This window comes from Chinchilla lanigera, unplaced genomic scaffold, assembly GCF_000276665.1.
Source record: "Chinchilla lanigera isolate Chin_1 unplaced genomic scaffold, ChiLan1.0 scaffold00039, whole genome shotgun sequence".
Lineage (NCBI taxonomy): Eukaryota > Metazoa > Chordata > Mammalia > Rodentia > Chinchillidae > Chinchilla > Chinchilla lanigera.
The window spans coordinates 13,981,555-14,006,400 of NW_004955440.1; the positions used below are offsets into that span (position 1 = coordinate 13,981,555).

The 24,846-nt window shown below is 35.0% G+C and overlaps 1 protein-coding gene across 5 annotated transcripts in view; it reads right to left on the minus strand.

Moving 5' to 3' along the window:
• The window catches only part of Orc4 (origin recognition complex, subunit 4), a 72,913-nt gene that overhangs the window by 47,659 nt on the left and 408 nt on the right, over positions 1-24,846 (minus strand). The gene's annotated exons all lie outside the window — the stretch shown is intronic.

The following is a 24,846-nucleotide window of genomic DNA, read 5'->3' on the forward strand; positions in this document are numbered from 1 at the left end:
ACAAAAGATATTTTTAAAAACCTATTCACAGAAGTAATAGAAAACGTCCCAAGCATGGAAAAAGAATTTTACTTACAAATAAATGAGGCATGTACAACCCAATTAGCCATGCTCAGGAAAAAAAAAAAAAAAACAAAAACAAAAAACTCTACAGCAAGCCATATAATAGTGAAGATCTTAGAAATTGAACCTAAGATTAAAATATTAAAAGATATTTGAGAAAGGAAACAAATCACCTATAAAAGTAAACCCATAAGAATCACAGCAGACTTCTCAATGGAAACACTCAGATCAAGGAGATTTTGGAGTAAAGTATTACAAGCCCTAAAAAGAAAATAACTTCCAACCAAGATTGACATACCCTGCAAAATTATCTTTCAAATTTGACTGAGAAGTGAGATATTTCCACAATAAAGAATACCTGAAGAAATCCATGACTACCAAACAAGCACTTCAAAAAGTTCAGAAGGATAGGAAAACAAAACAAAACAACGAGGACAATAATTCCACGAATCCCAATAGAATGTATCCACCAGTCAAGAAAAACAATTAAACAGAAGGGAAAGAAAATAAACAACAGCAAATTAATATGAAAGATAAAAGTCAATACACATCAGTTATAACCATCAGTGCAAATGGTCTCAATTCACCAATCAAAACAGATTGGCAGAATGGATCAAAAAACAAGACCCAACAATATGCTGCATAGAAGAAACACATTTACCTTGAAAAGAATTCATACACTGAAAGTTAAAGGATGGAAAAAATACTACATGCAACAGAAATCCAGAAAAAAATGCATGGGTAGCTATTCTATTTGCAGACAAAGTAGATTTCAAGCCAAGATAGATCAGAAGACATAAAGAAGCTCACTACATACTTGTGAAGGGCTAAGAAAAGAGATCACAACCATACTCTTCGATTTTTTTTTTTTTTTTTTGGTACCGGGAATGGAACTCAGGACCTTGCACTTGCCGGGCAGGTACTTGTGCCACTGAGCTATATGCCCAGCCCCTCATAATCATAAATATATATGTACTAAATACTGATGTACCCAACTACATAAAACAAATGCTAATGGATATGAAAACCCAGATAAACACCAATGCAATTATAATTGACAACCTCAATACCCCACTGTAACAAATAGATCAACGAGACAAAAAAAATCCACTAAGATATATCATCACTGAAACAAACCTTTGAACAAATGGACTTCAGATTTCTGTAAGTGTTCCACCACAAACAACAGAATACATTCTTCTCAGCAGCACATGGGACTTTCTCCAAGACAGACCACATACTAGCTCATCGAACATGCTTAAGTAAATGCAAAAGAGCTAAAATTATACCATGGATATTATTAGACTATAGTATAATGAAGGTGGAAATGAATGGCAAAAGAAACCACAAAAACTCCATCAGCACATGGAAATTAAATAACACCCTCCTGAACAACAGATCACAAATGAGATGAAAGAAGACATTAGGCAGTTTCTACAATTAAACAATAATGCCAATATGACATAACAGAATTTATGGGATACAGTGAAAGCAGTGCTACAAGAGAAATTTACAACAGTGAATTCCAACTTCAGAAAAACAGTGAGCTCAAATAACCTAATGTTGAACCTCAAGCCTCTAGAAAAAAAAAAAAACAAGTTAAACCCAAAGCCCACATGAGAAAGGAAATTATAAAGACCAGAGCAGAAATTAATGCATTTGAGACTAAGGAAATAATACAAAGAATCAATGACTTTAAGAGCTGGTTCTTTAAAAGATTAAATAAAATTGAAAAACTCTTAGCCAACCTGTATCAATCAGGGTTTACTAGAGAAACATATACAACACAAAATATATAAATGTATAAGGAATTATAAGTTTGGCTTATAACGGTCAGCCACAGAGTTCGACGAGGAAGCAGATAGAGGGTGCCTGCATGCTGGAGATTGAAGGGCCCAGCCCCAGGCCTGGAGGTCACTGCAATGTCTGTGTAAATCTGTATTAGGAGGCTGATGGGTCTGTGACGGAATGCTGAAGAATCTATGATGAAGGCCAGAGAGCCTATACCAGAAGGCTGAAGAGTTTCAGGTGGAACCTGAACAGTATGCACCTGAAGCCAGGAGAGAAGGCGAAGACTGGAGCTCTTCTGAAGAACCACCAGCCAGTCTTTTTAAAAAAATTTTTATGTAGCCTATCTGCTGGGGGGGGGCTGGGCTCTTTTACACCCATACCCTCTGCATTCCTTTTTCTTGTACAGGCTAATGAAAGTAAGTACCCTGGCTCTCTGCTGAGTCACACAGTTAATCTTTTAAACTTTTTAAATTGACACAATAAACAATATCCCGAAGGGTAAGGGCATGTCTTTTTTATCCCACAATGTAGAACTGCTGAGTCATTTAGCCAAACCTCTAGACTTCCCAAGTTGACAGAAGGTATCAACCATAACACAAGCTGATCAAAACGAGGAAATAAAAGATTCAAATCCATGCAATGAGGAATGAACAGGGCAAAATCACAACAGACTCTGCAGAAATCCAGGTCATCAGTATCTATTCTGAGAATCTGTACTCAAAATACCCTAATAATAACATGGAAAACTCAAAAGAAATAGAGAGAAAAATTCTAAATAACTCAGTATCAGTCAATAACATCAAAGGCATAATTAACCTTGGAGCATACCACTGGGTTACATAAACACACAGCATACTCTCCCAATGAAAGTTTGTGATTTAGAATTACACTGGCCAGCTGTGCAACTCTATAGCTGTGCCTGGAGGATACAAGAAGCAAATTTTGTATTTACCCCCTCGGTACTAGGAACAGCAGGTGTGTGCAAGTGTTCGAAAGTGTCAAAACAGGACTTTTATCCACACAATGTTTTGCATAACATTTTTGTGTGTTTCCCTGACCAACGAGGGGCGGTGATACACCCACACCATTCATGTGTTATGTTAACATGTACTGTAACAATGGAATGTGGGTGTAGTTTACAGTAGCAGGACCTGGGAAAGCAAGAATTAATCTTTGCATTCACCTACTTGGCAGATGAACTGAAAGGTGTGTACAGGAGATCCAAAGCAGCAACACGTGAGTCTTACCCATTAAGTGCTCACTGTTAAATTTTTATGCATTTAGGATTTGTTTTTAAAAAGTTTTCATTTCATTTTTCTGGCAGAATTAGCCCAATTCAGTACAATGGCAGATGAAAACCCAGATTTGCAAGTTTAAGAGGAGGTGGCAAGTTAAATTTTCAGATTACTCATTCAAGCATGATGATGATGATGATGATGATGATGACTTTGACATTGGCCATGTGATATGGGAGACCAGATAGGGAGATTAACGCCTCTTTTGTGAGCACTAGGGAGAAAGGCAGTGTGAGTGTGTGTTGACACACTGCAGGGAAAATTAATACAGCCAAGACCTTGCTGTTTAGTCAGATATGCACCATGAGATAGATGAATGCTGTTTTACTCTGTTTGCTTGTGCCTATGTCTGAGTAAATAAAGCCTAGGAGTACCAGTCACTTGGGACTCTTTGACAAAGGAAGACAAGAGCCTCTTGGCCCCTACATTTTAACCTCTCTTTTTGTGTTTCATCTTTGTCATCCCTTGGTCAAGTATAAGCACACAGTCTGGCATCCTATACTGTGAGTCAAACTCCTTGTGATAATGAAATGGAGCAAAAATCAACCCATACACACACACAGGGAATGCAGATCTCTAATTTAGATGATGAAGAAAACATCCACGTGAGTACATATTTGACTAGTCAAAATGATACAAAACGGTCATGAATACAAAGATCCAATGTTAGAACTAGATACAAAAATACAATGAGGATCTTGGCAGGGGTGAAACCTATTGGATGTAATGCCAGAGCTGTCATTCCATGTTGGAAATTGTAACAGATGAAATGCTACACAATGTTATGAAATACACAAGTGGTGAAATACAAGTTTTGTATGCACCAATAGTCATACTCAAAAATGTTTATTATGACTCACTAGCTGAACTGAAAGCACTCATAAAAATACATGTCCTGGTAGATACAAAGACATATTATACTTTCAATTTAGAAATTCATCCTGGAGCTCAACACCCAGGTCTTTATTTACGTAGGAACTGAATGATGTTGTGAACAGACTTGTTGCTCCCATCTTCCAAACTAGTCAGACAACTGGTTTACTAGTTTGTAGTTGACGTACATTTGGTAACAGAGCACAAGTTGACCAGTGTAAGGACTGTACACAAAAACAAAGCAGAAATTCCAAATGAAATGTTGCAATTTCAAAACAGAGAATTATATAGTACTATCAGCAACCCTTTCCATGGTGCAGGTTATCAGGGACCCCTGCAGCGAGTTCCAAATCTCTCCTGTCCAAAGATATAGTGCATGATGAGAAAGAAAGAGCAAGAGACAAAAATTTTAAGGAAACAGGACTCTGGGATGGTCAGTGTTCTCTGGGAACAAAGACAAGAATCTCCAGCTAGCCACTATTTTATTATCCAGTGCAATGGGAGAGGTACCATGCTTTTCCTAGAACAGCCTAGAAGTAGTGGCTGAATGGGCAAGTTTAACATCTGTCTTGGTTACTTTTCTCCCACTGCTGAGACAAAATACCCAAGCCTAAAATTAAGGAAAGAAAGAAAGGTTTATTTAGCTTCTAGTTTGCGGAGGTTTCAGTCCATAATCAGCTGGCTCCGAGGCAGAGTAGCATGGCTCAGGAGCAGCGCTTCAAGGTGGCACAAGTTAGCAAAAGCTCCAAGAGCAAAAGGGGGAAGCAAGTCTCTTCCTTCCTTAATACCCACTCAGGCCCACACTACCTCCATGCTCTGCTCTTCCTCAAGCTGAGGATGTTCACAAAGTAAGGATCATGGTCCTGCTGAATCACTTAGTTGAACTTTTAAACTTCTCAAGTTGACACAATGAACAACATCCTAGAGCAGTAAGGGCATGTCCTTTTCATCCCAGATGTAGAACTGCTGAGTTACTAAGTTAAGCTTCTAGACTTTCAAGTTAACACAATGTATCAATCATAAGATTATAAAGGAAACAGGTTAAGACTTACTCCTACACCTGGGTAGTCATTCTCCCTATACTGTCCTCAGCAGACCTCATCAGTGAGCTTCACAGCCTTACTGACCATCAAGATGTCAGTGGGACCTCTGCCTGAGAAGTGGGATTTCAGCATTCCAAAAACCAGCCCACAATGCAGGGCAAAGAGGGCCTCAGACAGATTGTATGTCAGTTTATAATTTGTGGACTCCAACATAGTACAATCTTTGGATTTCAGAAAGATACAACACTGGCCTTGAATATGGGAAAGAAAAACAAATTGGTACACCTGGTGTCAACACTGAGCCATGATGAAAATACTGACATAGAAACCTGGACAAAATGGAAGCCTGAGACGGAAACACTTATAACAAAGCCAAAGGTCCAGTAGATACTGTTGAGTTATGCAGCAACTATGATGTCACTCAAAATACAAAGCATTGGCCAATGGTTGTGTTTTACTCCATCCTAAGTGTGTGGCATGTTACAAAAGAAATAACAAGTGCAAAATATCACAGTGAAATTCACTTACTATGGGGGCTGGAACTCCTAAGAGAACATTTACACAAGAGGAAGAACAAAATATTTCTGCCCAAGGAACTACACAAAAAATTGTGGAGCACACTGGAGCTGACAGGTGAATAGGCAGGTACAACACCACAAAGACCTACTAGGACAACTGGAAAATCAAAAAGTTATCCATTGTGCCCTACAAGAAAAGTACAGAAAAACAAATCATGTGCTATCAGTGTAAGCAATACTTGTGCATGAAACATGCAGTTGTCATGCATGAAGACTGTTGAAACAAAGATTACTTCTGTGGTAGACTTTTGTATTTACATTGTAGTTCACATAAGTTTTTATTTATGATACTTTTAGGTTTTGTAAGCAATTAAACAGCTGAACTGAAAATGTTGATGTCTATGCTAAGCATGCATTACATATTTGATATTTTACTTTACTGATACCTTATTTTCCTGCTAGCTGCACATTGTACAATATAGTAGAAAGCTCCTGACAAAAGAGGAAGAGAGATGACAAGAACAGCTGCTGCACAGGAAAGTTGACCACATGTGCTGTCAGTATAAGCAAGATGTGTATATAGAACATGTAGTTGTCATGTGTGAAAAGTGCCTTGAGTGTGGCAATTGAAGCTAGGACTATTTCTATGGTAGACCTTTGATTGTATTTAACTGTAGTTCACCTAGGATTTTATTTCTGATGTCTTTTAGATTATGTAGCCAAGTACAGAGCTGATGTGAAAATGTTCATGTCTATTCTAAACACACATTATATACTTAGAGAGCTTATTTTCCTGCTAAGTGCATGTTGTAAAATATAGTAGAAAGCTCCTGACAAAAGAGGAAGACAATACAAGTGACAAGAATAGCCTACCACACAGGAAAGGAAAGCTAAGTACATGTGTAAGCAAGACAAGTATACGGAACATGCAGTTATCATGTGTGAAGACTGCCTTTGGTGTAACAATTTCAGCAAAGTATTTTTATTATAGAGTTCTACTGGTATTTTCAATATAGTTCACATAGTGATGTATTTCTGGTGTTATCTTCCAGACTTTGTAAGCAAGCACACAGCTGTCTTGAAAATGTTGATGTTCATTCTAAACATACAATATATATTAAAAATTCAATATTTTGTTGATATTTTATGTTCTTATTAACTACATGTTGTATAAAGTAGTACAAACCTCCTGATAAAACAGCAAGACCAGTGAGATTCAAGTATGTAGTACAAAAAAGACAGGAAGGCAAAACACATGTGCCATCTGCATGATACTTGTACATGCAAAGTGCTCTGTCATATGTGAAAACTGCCTTAGTTGTGATAACTGAAGTAAAGATTATTTTTGTTGTAGAATACTATTGTTGTATTTGTTGTACTTCACATAGGAATCTATTCCTATTCTTACTTTTTAGACTTTGTAAACAGTTGATGTGTAAAAAAAAGTACCAAAATTTTCAACAACCACTCAATAAACATTAAAAATTCAATAATCCCATTTTTAGATATTTTTCCCATTAAGTACTCATTATTTAATACAATAAATCTCACAGAATTAAAATTAGCAATAGAAATATGCTAAAGAATAACATGTGTTGTATATACCCACCACAATGTGCCTTTAACACAAAATTGGCTTTATGCCCTAGGTTAAAAAACTACCAACAAAAAGACCATGTCCTGATGTATTCACTACTGAATTCTACAAGAAATTTAGAAATGATTTAATGCCACTACTCCTCAAACTCTTCAATGAAATTGAAAGGGAAGTAATATTTTGTCTTGGTTACTTTTCTCTCGTTGCTGGGACAAAATACCTGATGCCCAGTATTAAGGAAGGACAAGTTTATTTAGCTCACAGTTTGTGGAGGTCTCAGTCCATATTCAGCCGGCTCCAAGGTAGGGTGGCACAGTTCATGGGGAGCAGAAAATAACAAAACAAGAGCAAAATGGAGAGCAGGGGGTCAGCCTCTTTCTCTCCCTTACATATGCAAACTATCCGGACCAGGATGGATGCAGCACTCACACCCATAATCCCAGCACTGGATCATTGATCTATCATAAACTCTAGAAGCCCGCCCCATGACTGCATGAGGCTTTGGGGGGATACCCAGACACAAACCATAACATATTCCCAAAATCATTCCCAGAAGTTAGCATCACACTGCTACCAAAACCAGAAAAGGATCCACGCAAAAAAAAAAAGAACTACAGCACAATCTCCCTAAAGAAGGTAGATACAAAGACACTCTATGAAATGCTGCAAACAGAATCCAGAAAGTCGTAAAGAAGGTCATACACCATGATCAAGTAGGCATCATCCTAGGGATGCAGGGAGGGTTCAACATGTGCCAATCAAACCCTGGTACGTCCCATGCCTGTAATCCCATGCCTATAATCCTAGGAGGCTGAGGCAGGAGGATCACTGCAAGTTCCAAGCTAGCCTGGGCTACAAAGTGAGTTCAAGGTCAGCCTAAACTGCAAAGTGAAACCCTATATCAAACACACACACACACACACACACACACACACACACCAATCAATAAATACACAAGAATAAAAACAAAGACAAAACTAATAGGATCATCTCAATAAATGCAGAAAAAGCATTTGACTATGTCCAACACCCACACAGGATAAAAACCCTATAGAAAACAGAAATAGAGGGTCTCTTATCTCAATCTGATAAAAGCCATCTACGAAAAGCCAACAGCCAACATCATACTAACTGATCAAAAACTGAAAAGCTTTTATGCTAAAATCAAGAACAAGACAGGACGGACATCTAGTATCACCACTCCTCTTTAATATAGTTCTGGAAACGTCAGCCAGAGCAATTACATAAGAGTAAAAAAAGGAATACAGATAGGAGAAGAAAAAGTTCAATTATCATTATTTGCTCTACATGGTAACATGATGCTCTACAAAGAAGATGCCCAAAATTTGCTCTACATGATAACATGATGCTCTACATAGAAGACGCCCATATATCTCTCACCATGTACTAAAATTGAAATGCACCAAAGATCTAACTATTAAAACAGAAACGACCTGATGAAAGGTAAAACAGATGAAACTCTTGAAGACTTAGGTGTAGGCAAAGACAAACAAAAACCTAGATGATACTGGGAATATGACAGAAATTAACAAGTGGGATCTCACAATATTAAAAAGATTTTGGACAGCAAAAAAAACACCAATAGAGTAACAAGACAACCCCTAGAATGGGCAAAAAAATTTGCCACCTGTTCCTTAGACAAAAGACTAATATGTAGACTATATAAAGAACTCAAAAAAAAACAAAAGGACCCATCCACATTTAAAGATTCAGTCCAAAATTGGGCATCTGAAAGGAATAGACACTTCTCAGATGAAGAAGTACAAACACTAAATAAATATATGAAAAAATGTTCAACATTATTGGTCATTCAAGAAATGCAAATTGAAACAACACTGCAGTTCCATCTCAATACAGAAAGAATGGCTATCATCAAGAAATCAACCAATAACAAATGCTAGCAGGAAAGGATGTGGGGGAAAAGGAACCCTTCTTTACTGCTGGTAAGAGTGTACACTGGTACAACCAATATGGAAATTCCTCAGGAAACTAAAACTAGAGTTTATATTTGACCCAGCTACTTCTCTTTCTGGCATCTTCCTGCAAGAGTTAACAACATCATACTACAGTGATATATGCACACCATGTCGATAGCAGCCCAATTAATAATAGCTAAATCTTGGAAACAGCCTAGATGCAGATGCCCATCAAAGGATGAATGAATAAAGAAAATGTAGCTTTTATATACAATGGAATACCACTCTGCTATAAAGAAGGATAAAAGACAATTTTAGGTAAAAGGATGCACCTTAGTACCACACTTTTAAGTGAAATAAATAGGACACACATGTTTAAATATCACATTACTTCTCTTGTGGGAGAAATCAAAACTGTAAATAAGAACCAAAATTAATGACACTGGAAAATATGAAGAAAATGTTCAAATGGGAAGGGAAAGAGGGGGTAAGGGAATGAAAGGAAAAGGGAAAAAAGTGAACAAAGAGTGGAAACACAGCTTTTGTAAGTGAGGGGAAAAAGAGTTGAAGGGAGGGGAGAGAGATGGGGGGAAAAAAGAAATATCAAGATATATTATGCAAAGATGCAAATTTCCTACGATAAATGTGATCATTATATATATGAAAAGTATACAAATCAATTTTTAAAAGAACATGGGGTTTATAACAATGTATAACTGATATTTACTAAACAGACTTCGAATATTTTTGATCAGAAAAAAGATCAATATGAGGAAATGAGTATGTCAATTAGCTTGATTTAGTTACTACTCAATATTTACATATATCAAAATATGGTGTATATCATAAATGTAAGTTCTTCTTGTTAATTAAAATATTATAAAAATACATAAAAAACAGTGTACACAGCAGGGCCAAGATTTGAACCCAAACTAGTAAGCTGTGTTAAAAAGGAAGTAAAAATATCCTTGAATCACTTGAAGGAAGATCAGGGATTTTGGCAATATTTTATTTTTATATTCATATACTAATTTCACATAGTGCCAAATACAAAATCAACCCTTGTAACCCCGGTAATACTGTTTTTTTTTTTCTCTGCAAATGCTAACAGGTCTGATGCTGTTCCAGACCCTGACAAATAGCAAACAATTTCCTTCTTACTGCATAAGCCAGCTAGACATGGCCTTAATCAATAAAAAGAACTCTGGCTCCTAGCACCAAAATTGGGAATTAAAGGAAAGTAAATTCCACTGATGTCTTATCCTTTAAGAATCTTCTTTCTTGGGAGAAAAGTGGTCTTCTTCACTGATACAGAAAATTTGAGAATGCTCTTATAGCTACAGAAGGTACCTCATTTGAAAATGTTTATTTTTTTTAAAGGTTTATTTCATTCCATAAGTTTTTTGTCCCTTAAACACAAGAGGGAGGAAAAAAAGACCTTTTAAGCAATATAAAATGATTAAATGCCATGATCCTCAAAGAATTCTAGAGTATAAAAAGATTGTTACAGAAATAGAAGGAGCTATTTTATAATTTAAAATACATGTAGTATATTATTAATCACAGTGTCTGACAGCAGTGGAATTTAAAAATGGCGAAAATACAGTGAATTTGTTTAAGAAATGTATTTTTTAAAAAGAGAAGCCAAAAAACTAAGAAAAAATAAAATACATGATAATTTTTTCAGTTTTTAAATCAAGCTGTAAACTGTATAATGCTATGTGTAGTGATTTGAGAGAGGATAAATTCAACTGTGTTTAGAAAAAGAGTATCAAATACTTCTGTCTTCTTATGATCTTGGATCACTGGCTTGCTTACAAGAAACTAAGGAAAAAATAATGTATTTTCCTTCCAGGAATTAGGCTACCATATTTCATACTTTATTGATATCACCTTCAATTAAGACCTGGTGGTATAAAACGCCTAATTACCTCCAAAGACAACTTGAAGGAAGTTACCCCAGAATGATCAGGCTTTTATGGTAAGACTTTCATAATAAGAAGTTTCTTCAATTTGAAATATTAAATTTGTAATACAAAGAAATTATGGAGAGATCCATCAATATAGACTACATGGACCCTAAAAGATCCCAGTGCTAAAAAAAAAAACCATTCACACTTTAGAAATGATTCTGACTGACCGTTCCTACTCCTAGAATTTCTGATTTAACAGAACTGGGGTAGAGTTTGGGAGTTTGAATTTCTAATAAGTTGCCAGATGATGCTCCTGCTGCCAGCAAAGGAACCACATTTTGTCAACTATACAGAAAACTGACATGGTTACTATATATTCAACACCAAAACACAAAAAAGAACTGATAAACAAGATGAAGAAATTCATGGGTACAGTTATCTACCACCTTTTCAAACTAAGCTAGGCTGAAAGGTGAAAAGTATCTGAAAATCACTAGGCTCTGTGGTAGAACAATGTGGAATAGAAAAAGCATAAAAAATCCAAAGGACTTTCATCATAGTATATAAACTTTGAAACCCTAGACTCCTTAATACACTAAAAAAGACATCGTAGATCAGACCCAGCATGGTGGCACATACCTGTAATTCCAGTTCTCTGGACACTGAAGCACAAGAATCACCCTAAGTTCAAGCCTACCTGGGCTACATAGTGACTTCAAGGCCAGCATGAACGGCACAGTGAGCATGTCCCCAAAAACAGAAACAAATAAGCAAATAAAAACAAAAACAGAAGGAAACAACAAAAAACTGCAACAAACAAAAAAACACAAAGGGGGTAAAAATAGAGATCACAGATCATAACCTACAATGAGAGCTTGTTTAGAGGTTCTAGTGGGAGAGCACAGTTGTTTGTATACTCTTGACCAAGGAATGGTCCTTCTCTATCTGGGGTGGCTGTCCTCTTTGGTGGAGTGTACAGCTTCAAAAGGAATGCACATGGAGCACTGAGGGAGGAAGGAGACAACTGCCTAGCCAGCCAGATCTGCTGAATCAACTCTGGCAATCAATGGGGTGACACGTCACAGCCATATTGCCCTCACATCCAAAATCTATCATGGAAAACAAAAAGCCAGAAGAGTTTCTTCCTATTACTGACTGTAATGAAACGTACCTGTACTATCATCTGATGATCCAGACACTTCTAAAAATATTTCAAAGTGTATATAGTCCTATGAGCTACTTGGAAGATTCTTTTGGTTACCTGTATGTTCATATAAACTTTTTAAACAGAAGAGTAAAACTCTAGAACTACTTGCTTGGATAATTCATATTTACATTCCATCTACAATGTCTTTCTTCCCAAGGTTTTTTTAAACTTTTAAATGAATATTTTAACAATACAGAAAATATTTTCATAATACTGATTCACCAGTATTTCTTGAAACTGAAATGCCAACACCAACAAGAAAAATAACGGTAGAATTAGTACCTATAGGTAGAAATAAAATCTCTCAAAAGTTATCAATTCATTAAACTAAGTGTGTTATCAAACAACCTGAACACCTCCTACTATAACAAACACAATGTTCTTAATTTGAGAGAAGAGGACAGAGATATGCTGTGATACAACCACCCAAATAATGGAGCTTCCTGCAGTAATATTAGTTTCATAGTACAAATTACAAGATAAACACACTGTTAGGTGCATCAGTTATTAGGTGATCAGTGGTGAAGAGCAAGCAGTGTGCAGAAAGATAAGAGCAACATTGAGGAATGTTCCTAAGGAATATAAATTCAGGACAACATAACTGAACCTACTGGAGAGAAATTTCCTTTCCTTTTCTCTCACTTTTAGCATTACGATAATTATTCTAACTTATAGTCAGTTGGAAAATGGATTAATATCACACGGCATACTTGTAGTGAAATGTTAGTGGGATTTTGATAAAAGGTACATAATTTAAGTCTACCTTAGTTTTCCAGTTGCTCTGGACATTAACCTCTCATATGGAGAATGTCACGAGACAGAGCTTCAGAAAAAAAAAACAAAAACATTTACTGCTGAGAACCACCAAAGGGAAATATAATACTTTACCAAAAACTAGGTGCTTCAAATGATGCCTAGAATGAGATAACCACTGAAAATTCAGGTAGATCAGTAGAGAGATTCTGTCTGTTAAAGTAAGTCAAGCAGGAAAAGAAAAAAGCCAGGTATAGTGAGTGGTATAATCTCAGCACTCTGTGAGGGTGAAAGAGAGGATCTCGAGTTCATGCCCAATTTGGGCAATTTAGCTAGCGTCTCAAAATTTAAACAAAATTTAAGAACTAGGGATATATCTCTATGCAAAGATCCTGGGCTCTATTTCCAATACTACCAAAAATCAAAACAAGAACAAACAAATTAAACCAAAAACCTCACATTTTTCTTCTTAACTGTTTCAATGCTTTGATCTTGGATAATATTTATTTTAAAAAGTAAATTATTTATTTACTTTTATTATATATCTGTAAAGTTGGCTCTGAGCTGTATAATCTTTCTTTCCTGTGTTTACATACAAGACCAAAAAGGTCCAGATTTATAAACTGGCAATCAGCAGTTAATTTTTTAAAAAAACTTTAACATTCAAGACATTAAAAAGTTCTTTTAAAAAAAGCTCTTAACTAAGTAACTATAAAGAAAAATGGTATTCTGTTCATGTGCAAGTATGCATATACATAAAATTATTCAAGCTGGTATACCGCATCTTAAAATACCCAAGGAAAGCACATCATTCTCTGAATATTAAATTATACATACAAAAACTTTTTAAATACTACACAGTGTTTCACCTATTCTTAAATATTCATATATAAGGCACTAAGCTTCCTATGTTACCCAAAGAAACAGACTATTTTGGAAGTTGTCAATACAGAAAAAGTCAAAGCTACACAGACAACTAGCAGGTACCTTTAAGATTTTCTTCTCATCTCCCTAGTTAGTCCGCAACATTTGTAGGGACCATTGGAATACAATAGAGTTATATGTAGGGTAGTTTGGATGTGGTGAATTCATCAACAATGAGATTCCAATATTTATAGTAATTCCTTATATCTTAAAGCATCAACCCATGTAGCAAACGTAATATCCTCAATGAAATCATTCACCTTCATAAAATAAGTGAAGAAGTTCACAAATTATTACTTTTTATTAAATGCCAAGGGAAATTAGCATTTATGAAACTGGGCTACAAAGGTAGCAGTAAGTTATGATTAGAAACACATAATTTAGTATTAGCTTTATATCAGTTTCCCAAATTTTCATCATAATCATCTGAAAGAACTCTATTGAATTATAATTTCAAGGTCTCAGTCACATACGTCAGACTCTACTTAATGTTCCCTGAACGACTGTTGTACCACCAGGTTCAAGAATCACTTTTCTATTTTACTGGCTCAAATAAATACATGGCAGCGTAGCTCTATCTTTTCCACTGACAGATTCTTCTCAGTTCTGACACATATATTAGTAAAAACACATATATGGTAGAAAAATTCTCATTACTCCAATTTCAAATTTCCTAGTATCATAAATTAGAAAGTTACCAATCTACAGGAATTATAAAAATATTGTCACCTAAAAAAAGTGTTCCCTAAAGCTGCCTACTCTCTAAATAGCCTATCAGAATTTCCCCATGACATTTAAGTCTCTACCACCTATGCCTGTTGTAAATGACAGAATGTTAAAAGGTTAAAATTCTAAAATATATTTATTGACCACTACTTACTACATTTGGAATTTTATACTTTAAAAAACATGTTAATCAAAGCAAGATGAGTAACAGCAAGTTCAATACTCAATCATGTGTAGAGTCACACTTTCCACTTTTCAACTGAGTTCCATATTTATCACAATAACTCCTCATTCCTATGTTTTCCAGGGTCTACATGTAAATTTGGAGACTTCTGAAGCACACCCTTTACTATGCCTGAGATTTCATGAATACTTTTACCTATTTGGAGGTACTAGGGATTAAACCCATGGATTTCTGCATGCTTCACCACTAAGTCATTAAGACCTGAGGCCCTATTAAGTATTATAGTTCTTTTTTTCCATGATGCCTTCCTCAGCTCTAAATCCTCAGCTACAGCCTCTACCTAACTGACTCTACATAGTACCTTTATTACTAATCCTGTTTCACTAATAAAAACAACGATTATTTAGGTCACTTTTAATTCCAGAGACTTAGATAATTAAGTGACACTAATTATTCTCAAAAATATTCACCAATCAGATATCACATGCTTTCCAACTGTGGAGTTAGGAGGTCCCCACACTCTAACACGCTTAGCCAGCTTAAGCTCCCCACTGGAGGTGAATTCTATCAGCAGATTTTTCAGACTGACAGAACCCAAACAGTGAGGGAAAGAGTCCCAGATGAAGACCTGTAAAGAAGCCCTCAAGGAATATTTTTTTTCCAAAGTTTAGTCAATTTATTCAAATATCTCTCTGATAACTACAAACAGCACACAATACCTATATTATGACATGATTATATTTAACTTCAACTATATTGTCTTAAAAGAATTTAGAATGATCAATCTTTTAAGGCTGCAGAACAAGAGACTTGTTTTGGAATACAACCAACTCTAAGAATAAGTTGCTCAATAAATTGTTGAACTGACAATATATTTCAAAGTTAAAAGATTTTTATTTCATCTAAATAACATTGTGACCCTAAGTCCCTCATAAATCCTTTTATGTCACAGACCTTAGGCACTCAACTTGTTATTATCACGTGTGTAAAACATGCTGCCTATTTTCTGGTAATAATAGTATACAGTGATAACATTTCATAATTAAGTTCTTTTGTTCCAACAAATTAACACTATGACCAAACCACACAGATTTGGCGTATCTGTCTGTGGGTGTGTCTATGTGGGTGACATAAACACATAAAATGAGTCTGTGGCATTAGTTTCCAGGTAATGCTTCAAGAATCCTTTTTTACTACACTGAAACACACAAGTTTTTTTATAAAAGGCATTTCAAGTGATGTGGAAAACAGATACATTCTGAAAAAGTAAATGAAGTGTTTATATAAATACCTTACTGTACCATAATTGGTAAGATAACTAAGTAGCTACAAGTCAATGGCAGAGCTTCTCAATCAGCTTAATCCAACTCAACTTATTTGGTGAGTATTTACTTATAACAAGGCCGAGAAGCATTATGAAGATAAACAAATATAACTACTTGGTCTCTATCCTCAGGAAGCTTATAATCTTGCTGGAATAACATATCCCTATTAAATAAGGCAGTATTGGTTCAAAATGAGGGAAAACATACAAACTTGGTAAAGACAGAGACATTGAAGAACATGTATTCTACCCTTCACAACAGAAACTCAGCATAGGCATTTCAAATGATCTGCCCAAGATCATGAAATTTATGTTCAGTAGCAGGACCTTTTAGGTCTTGTAGCTTCCATTTTAAGTGGTCAGTTGGCTTCAACAGGAATGAGAGAGAGAGAAAGAGAGAGAGAGAAAAGAGAGGGAAAATACAAAAAACATACACCTATCAGAGAAATCATCAAAATCTCACTGGCTTTTGTGTAGGACACCAAAAATAGCACAAGTATGCATTCTGGAAGAAAATGATTAGTATTCTAGATGTTCAGGACTAAGAATTCATTTCTCTTTGAATGTCTATCTATACTACCTGTGTTTTTGTACATATCTTTTTAAGGTTCTAAGTTTATTTTTTTCTCATTAAAAGTTAATACACATTTAGATTAGAAATCTTGGAATTCCAACAAGGAATCATATGGATCAAGTTATGAGGCAAAAATCAAACCAAAAAGCCTTTCTCTTCTCTATATTTACACACACACACACACACACACACACACACACAAATGAGTAGTTAAAAAGAAGTATCTTAGGGCTGAGGGTGTAGCTGAGTGGCCTCTGGGCTTTGATTCTCAGCACCACCACATACACAAAAAGGTCCTAGCAGACAGAAGTTAATGACAAAAACAAAGCCTAGGAAAACTCTACAAAAATACATCTCCAAAATTTATCCTTGCTTTCAAAAGTTGTACAGGCAAACAAAAACCCCCAAATTTCTCAGCAATGTGCCAAATGTGGCAAAGAACAAACTGAAAAAAATTCTAATTACATCACTACATCCTAGGAGTAAAAAATGTGTCAGGCCTCCAAGCAGAAAAACTTACAAGGAAAAAGAATAAAAGCTAAAATATAATGAAACGATATCTACAAAGTTTTAAAAGAGGTACAGGGTTAGTGAAGATATCGTACACATAAAGGTAAAAGGTACAGTCTTATCAAGCATGAGTGGACTTTGTAAATAAAGCAAATAAAAGCTTTACTGGGGCTGTAGATGTAACTCAGTAGTACTCAATGTACCTAGCATGCTTGTGGCCCTGGGTTCAATCCCCAGCATCAGCAGGAAGAAAGGAGAAACAAACAATTATACACACAAATAGAAACACACAGACATACCCCGTGGTGACCTTGTAAAAGAAGTAAAAGTAAACAATTACAAAAAATTATGGTTGTGAAACAGATGGCAATATTTTGATAATATGGAAAGCATTTATACAACCAAGATATGAAAAATACAGTAAATGCCTGAGTGCTAATTTTCAGAGTAAGGAAACACGTCTAAAATTGAAACATGCAGCATAAAAAAGGAATTTTAAAAAACCACAGATTGCAATACTTTAGAATTGTTTTTGATTTAATAAATACCCAAAATTCACCAAATTCCTATCATTTTTGTTAAATTCAGGCAACTGAATACAAGCAAAACTCCTACTGGTCTTGCCTCTCTCTGCCCTCCCCTCACCAAAAAGGATCCTCTATACTTCTTTACAAATACTTGTTATTTGAAAGAACATGAACAACTTTCCAAATTTTTGTATATAAAACAGACACCTACACACAAGTATATTTATACATATATCTTATTATTTTTCCTGTAAATATCTGCAGGTAAAAACCAAATATAGAATTACAGAATCACTGGATCAAATTGTTTGAGAAAAGTACCAGACCTAAATAATAAAACACTCTAGATAAACTGAAATAAATTTTTCAAGTAGTAAGATAATCTTTCTTTTGATTCAAGCATTAAAAATTTTTTCAAGTATTGCAATTTTTTTCTTTTGGTTACTGCAAACTTGGTATATAGTTGGTATCTTATACAAGTACTGTTTTTCAAGTGAAGTGACAATCAAAGCAAAAAGCAAAGTGAGATGAAGCCTAGTTAGTGAGAATAGCACTATTCTAGTGCAAGTGAGAATAGCAAAAGATATGAAACTGAATGTTCAAATCCTTACAAGAGAAAACAGGTGAGTACACAGCCTATTTATTTAGTTTTTAAGTTATCTACTTGACTCAACAGATAAAAAAATGTTCTTATCCAGTAGATCAATGGTACTAATGTAGTTTGTGTAAAGAAAAAAGAACCCAAAAAATATCTAAGAAATGAGAACTAAATAAACCTTAACATCAAATAGATAAACCAGCTATCTTCCCTTGTATAAAAAGGTCATATAATGTCCCTAAGAGGAACACAGGAGTCCTAAGAAAGAGTTCAATACCAGTAAAAGTGAGGGAGTGCAAGTGGTACCACATACTTAGCTGCTTTCAGCTCACTAATACACAATGTAGGTAAATGGGCTGACCTGGGAGTCATTACTGAATCCTGTTGATTTGTTCAGTTCAATAGGTGTTATTTGTTATTATTTAAACACTTTTTACTCTGCAAGTGAAATAGAATAATCCAGGTGTTCCAACTGCAGATCTTTCTGGGAATGAAAAATGGCTTTTAGTCAATAATCTATTGCTCAGCAAATAAAAATGACTCTGTTTAGAATTTCAAGATAAAAGTAGGAAACAAACTGCTTTTTGAAAGAAATGTGTCACATAGAAAGCAAATTTTAAAAATGTTTACCTCACTGATTAGTGACTAAAATAACGTATTTAAACATTTCACATTTATAGATTAAAAACACAAACAGAACTTTCTAGTCTATTAAGATATTTTTAAAAATAATTAAGTTTTATACACATTTGTTCAAATTTATAAGCACACCACTTATCAATGGTTTTGCAGGCAAACTTCCAATGGAGAAGATCAAATTTACTAGAATAATTCTTACAAAGTTTTTGTGAAACTGGTGGATGAGAATGAAAAAAATGGTAATTAAAAATACATAAATGATCACGTATTATTTTAACAGCCTTTTTCAGGAGGCAAACACCTAAGGATCCAGCAGATGGGGACATTTCTTCTTGAAAAGACTTCCTCATAAAATAAAAAGAAATGTTAACACTGGTTCTTTTTTCCAGTGATGACTGAATGAACATCGAAGATAGTACCACTACTACCCTCCCTTTAGTTTAGGAAAACAGTAAAAATACAAGCTCTACTATTACTTAGAGTCTAACTCTGTGTAGTTAACACTATCCAAAAAAAGATAAGAATAGACAAAAGGTTAAAACTTTACCCCTCTTCAGAAAGCAAATATTCTTGCTTAGATAAGTAGTCAAATAATATATAACAAGAGGTACTTCAGGAGACCTTATTAAGTGTTTTTCATATTTTGTTATTGGCCTGTGAGATAAACTAAGCAAAAAATTTTAAGCTAGTTTTCACACGATATCCAGTTGGAGCATTTGTAGAGAAGTAAAGACAAAAATAGATCAAAAGAAAGGTTGAGAGTAGAGGAAGTAGAGAGGAGTATTACATGTAAGTTCAACTTGACAGATAAGCAAACATATTGTTGGCATTTCCTAAAAGGATCAGTTAAAAAATGCACAGATTTAGAGAGCCATGTCGTGGCACAGTCTCTGGTGAAACCTCAAGAGTAATTCCAGCAAAATAATTCTTTTATATGATTTTTAGAAAAATTTGCCCACAATGGAATAAAAAGTAGTAAACACTGCTAATTTTATAAGATCTTCTTGCACTCTCCTGTTTCCAGTGAATATACACAAGTACAATTTATTTAAAACTACTTTCAGATTACTAGAATCCAAGGTTCAAAAAATCTTAGTTAACTGTTGATGACATGGCTTTTCCTTTATTGTTATTAAAATGAAGAAAAATATTTAAATACTCAAAAATGATAAAATCAAATGAAAGCTTTCTAATTCTCTAGAAAAGCTTTTCTTTCACTTCTGAGTTCATGCTAGTCCTCAGCAGTATGTCTGGAATCACACACACACACATACATAAGCATAGACAAACATACTTTAAATCTTTTTTTTTCCTGAGACAGGATCTTGCTGAGCTGCGAAGGCTGGCCTCAAACTTTACATTCTCATGCTCTTATGTCTCAAACTCCCAAATGCTGGGATTACAGGGGTATGCTACGATGCCAGGTTTACCAATTTAGTTTTAATTTTAAAAAGTCTAATTCATAAGAAGTTCTGGTTCAAAATGGATCAGATTTTATTTAAGAAACTCCTAAGAAAGCCAAAAGAAAATATGTGGAACAGAAACAAAGACACAAGACAAAATTTTAGGCACTGGATCTAAACTTACAACAAACAATAAATATAGGACTACTGTGACATACATATGTGTAAAATCTCGGTGAAGACTTACTCCCCAGTTCTCAAACCCACATCCGGTGTGGCTTTAAATAAAGGACAGCATATTAAAAGACAAAAACAAAAGACAAACCCCTCCACCCAAACAAAAAAAACTCAAAAAACACCTTAAAGAAACAAGAATGAGAACTAGCTTCGGATACGGCAGAGATTATAGAATTTAAAACAATTACGGCTAATGTTATAGCTCTATCAGAAAAAAAGACAATCTATAGTTTACAGATGGGTAATATAAGCAAAGATATGCCAACTCAGAGAAATAAAAGATAATGTTAGAAGTAAAAAATCAATAATAAGGCCTCTGATGGGCTCAATAATGTAGCTATGATTCAGAAAACAATTATGAAGCTTAAAGTTATGTCAGTGATTATCTTACAAACTAAACTAAAACAAGAAAAAAATTAATGAAAAGTTGGTAGAGAATACCCAAGAACTGTGAGACAGTTACAAAAGCTGTAATGTATATATAATAAAAACACTGGAAGAAAAAAGAACAGAAGTATTTGGCCAGTGACTGAGATTTTTCCATACCTGACTTAGAGACAATCAGCCATAGGTTCAGAAATCTCAGAGAAAGAACCTCAAGCAGAATAGATACCAAAAAAACCCCTCTGCTTAGAGATATTGTATTTATTGAAACCATAGAAAAATCAAAGACAAAAGGAAAATCCCTAAATAAGACAAAAGGAAACACCCTAGGTACAGTGTAGTAATGATAACTGCAACAGTTCTCCCTTTAGAAACTGCAAGCAAGAGCAAAGTGAACTGAGGTATATAGATGTTGAAAGATAATTAAACCAAAACAAAATAAAACACCTAGCTTTTATATTAGGTGAAATTATCCCTCAAAAATAAAAGTAGAAATAGCCAGGTATGGTGATGTCCACCTACAACCCCAAGCTGCATTGAAAGTTTGAGGCCAACTCAAACAACTAAGCAAGACTGCTTCATCAATCAATCAATAAATCGATCATTCAATGGGACTTTGGGTGTAGCTCAGTGGACGGCATCCTTTGGTTCAACTGCTAATAAGTGCAGAAAAAAAAGTTGGACTTTGTTAAAATTAAGAAGTTCTGCTCTGAAAATGGCATTGTTAATGAAAACAGAAGACACAAATTGGAAGAAAATATTTGAAAAAATGCGTCTGTTTAAAAGTACACGGAGTTCCTAGAGGAACATTAAAAAAACTTTTTAAAAAAATCCCAAATATCTAAACACCTCATTAAACAAAATGCCAAAAAAGCATATGATACTCAACTTCAAGTCATTAAAAAATTAGGGTTAGGGTTTTATCTCACAAAACAATGAGATAACAATCCACATCTATTATAATAGCTAAAATCCTAAACAATGACAACAGGGAGGATGTGGAGGAGCAATGGGAATGCTCATTCATTGCTAATGGAATGAAAAATGGCACATCTACTTTGAAGAGGAAAGGCTGAGAAACAAAGCTTAGATAACCAGAAGTTTTGCTTATTTACTGTAAAAAGTCAATGCAAAGTCCACCAAAGCCCGGTCCATGAACAAAACACCATCCAATATCAGAATAAAAAAGTACACAATCTATGACAAACTACTTTAAGACAGATTTGTTCCAAACCAGGAAGAATTTAGACTAACAACAGGTGTCTCAAAATCAAATAATGGCAGCCAAAAAAGAGTGGAATGTTCTCTTCAAGGTTGTGAAAACCAAATAACCACACATTTACAATTTAATACCCCCAAACATTCTTCAAGATTGAAGGCAAAGCAAAGACACCAAAGTAACTAAAGAGTGGTCAACAGGAGGATTCTTTGGATTAAGGTGTTTCTCAAGACTACACTAAAAAAAAGGAACTACAACAACAACAAAAAAAAAAAACCAAAAACACAGTAAAATATTAAGAACAAAAAAAGTGCATAACATCAACACTGATAGCTGAGAACACTACCGTCCAAGAGAAACCAGTCACAAAACTAATTCCAACTACCCACACTGAATGATAAATGAAAACAAGGAGAAACTAATTATAATTTTAATATATAACCACATTGGAAAGCTGTGGTATTTTCAAATTCGGTGTCATAATGTCTTTGAAGGCTAGTTTTTAAAGAAAATCACAATTCATATGCTAAATTATAAAATGCTCTGTATTTTTATAAAATTTACAGATGAGAAAGATTAATTCTAAGTATTCTAAGCATAAAGGTTTTATAACAACTTAAATAAGTATCAGTCTTCACATTTAAATTCATACCACATAAAAATTCACAAAAGTTTTATAACAATTCAAACAAGTATCAGTCTTCACCTCTAAATTCATACCACATAAAAATTCAGCTTCTCAGTCAAACTAGTCACACTTCACGTATTCAAAAGCCACATACAGCTAATAGCTACCTTAGTGGAAAGCAAAAGTAGAGAACTATCTTCCTGTAGTCACTTTATGAAATTTAAGTTTCAACAATTTAGCATATAAGCCAGAAAAACTAAGTGTGAAGTTATTACCTAAAATGAAAGTACATTAATGCAGTGAGCACAGAGAAAGAAATGTGTCATACTGCTACAAATCTTTGAGTAAACAGAAAGTAAATCTAGAAAAAAATCCAAACAGCCAATGACTTTAAAAGTGGTCAACCTCCTTGGACGGTGTAAATTAAAACAACAATGAAATAAAACTATTTATTGGATAGACAAAATTGAGACATAATTGTTGGTGAAACTGAAGAAATAAAGAGATGTTTTATATACTGCTGTGGGAGTATAAATTGGTAGATCCAACATGGAAAAGTGTCGCAAAATCTAGTAAAGTTGAAGATAATCACACACAATATAAAATAGTTATGTGTGTTAGAATCCACATATATGAACATTCACAGCAGCATTATCTATAATTGCTAAAAACTGAACATAATCAAAATGTTCATTAATATTAGACTAGTTAAATAATGGATTATTTCAAAAGACTTACTACACTATAGCTATTATCACACTACAATAAAAATATACAAAATACACCTAAATATATCTATCAAGGTAAAACCTTAGCAACATGAGAATTTAAAAAGATATGAAATAACATAACATATAAAAAAACAGGCAAAACTAATCCATATTGTTTAAGTATGTTGATAGGTGGTTTACAAATGCTAGAAAAAAAGGCAGTACACGATTACCATAAAAATCTAGCTGAGGGGCATGTCAGGAATGGGTGGGGAAAAAGTACTATTCAGGGCCCACCAGTGTTCTAGTTCATGACTTTGGTAGTGATTACACAGTTCACTTGACAGTTGTTCATTACGTCTGTTTTATGCGCTTTTTTATATATTTTCTCTTACTATGAAGGATTTAAAAAGTTCTATTACACAGTAATTGCTTTGCTATGTACTTTTTTGAATGACAAGATAGCAAACATTTGGTTTTGAAATGAAAAAATTTAAGGCACAGAATAGTTTTGATTCCATTTGACATGATTACTGTACACAGAGAAGACAGTACTACACAATTATGCATAACTAAGGTCCATTGCCAAAACTTGCAGGAAACAAAACATAGAAAAACAGTAACTTCCACGCTCCAGAAAACCCACACTATATAATCAAATAACACACAATACGTGAGGAAAGTTTTAGATTCTAAAATACTCACGTTATTCTTCATATTACCCTTACAAAAGATAACTGAAAGATGGGAATGTTTTCAATGAAGATTGTACGAAATAAATGTAAAAAGAAGTGCCAATCCTCCAAAGTACCTACACGAACGAATACCGAAAGACTGGAATGTTGTAAGACTCTACGAAATGAATGTGAAAAAGATCTCTCTAAAAGACGAAACATCTATTTTAAAAATCTGTCCACACTACAGGAAGGCAAAACTTCAACGACGCCCCTGCTCTTTCTGAACCCTAAAACTCCGTGTGGACAACTACACACGCACTCCCACACACGCCGCCGGGAACAGGCGTACGTCTGCTGTGGCAGCCACACCAAGACCCAGAGGGGAATTCGACGCGCCTCCCCGCCCGAGGCTTCCCGAAAGACACGCACGACTCCCACAGGCTCACACGGTAGGGAGCGGGGAGCCCTACACCCAGCACACGCGGTGCGACCACGCAGCGGGGCCAGAGCCGCGCCGCACTTCTCCACCCGGGGCAGCCCGCCTCCGGGGCTGCGGAACGTGCGGGCTCACCCGCCCGGGCTCAGCCGGCGC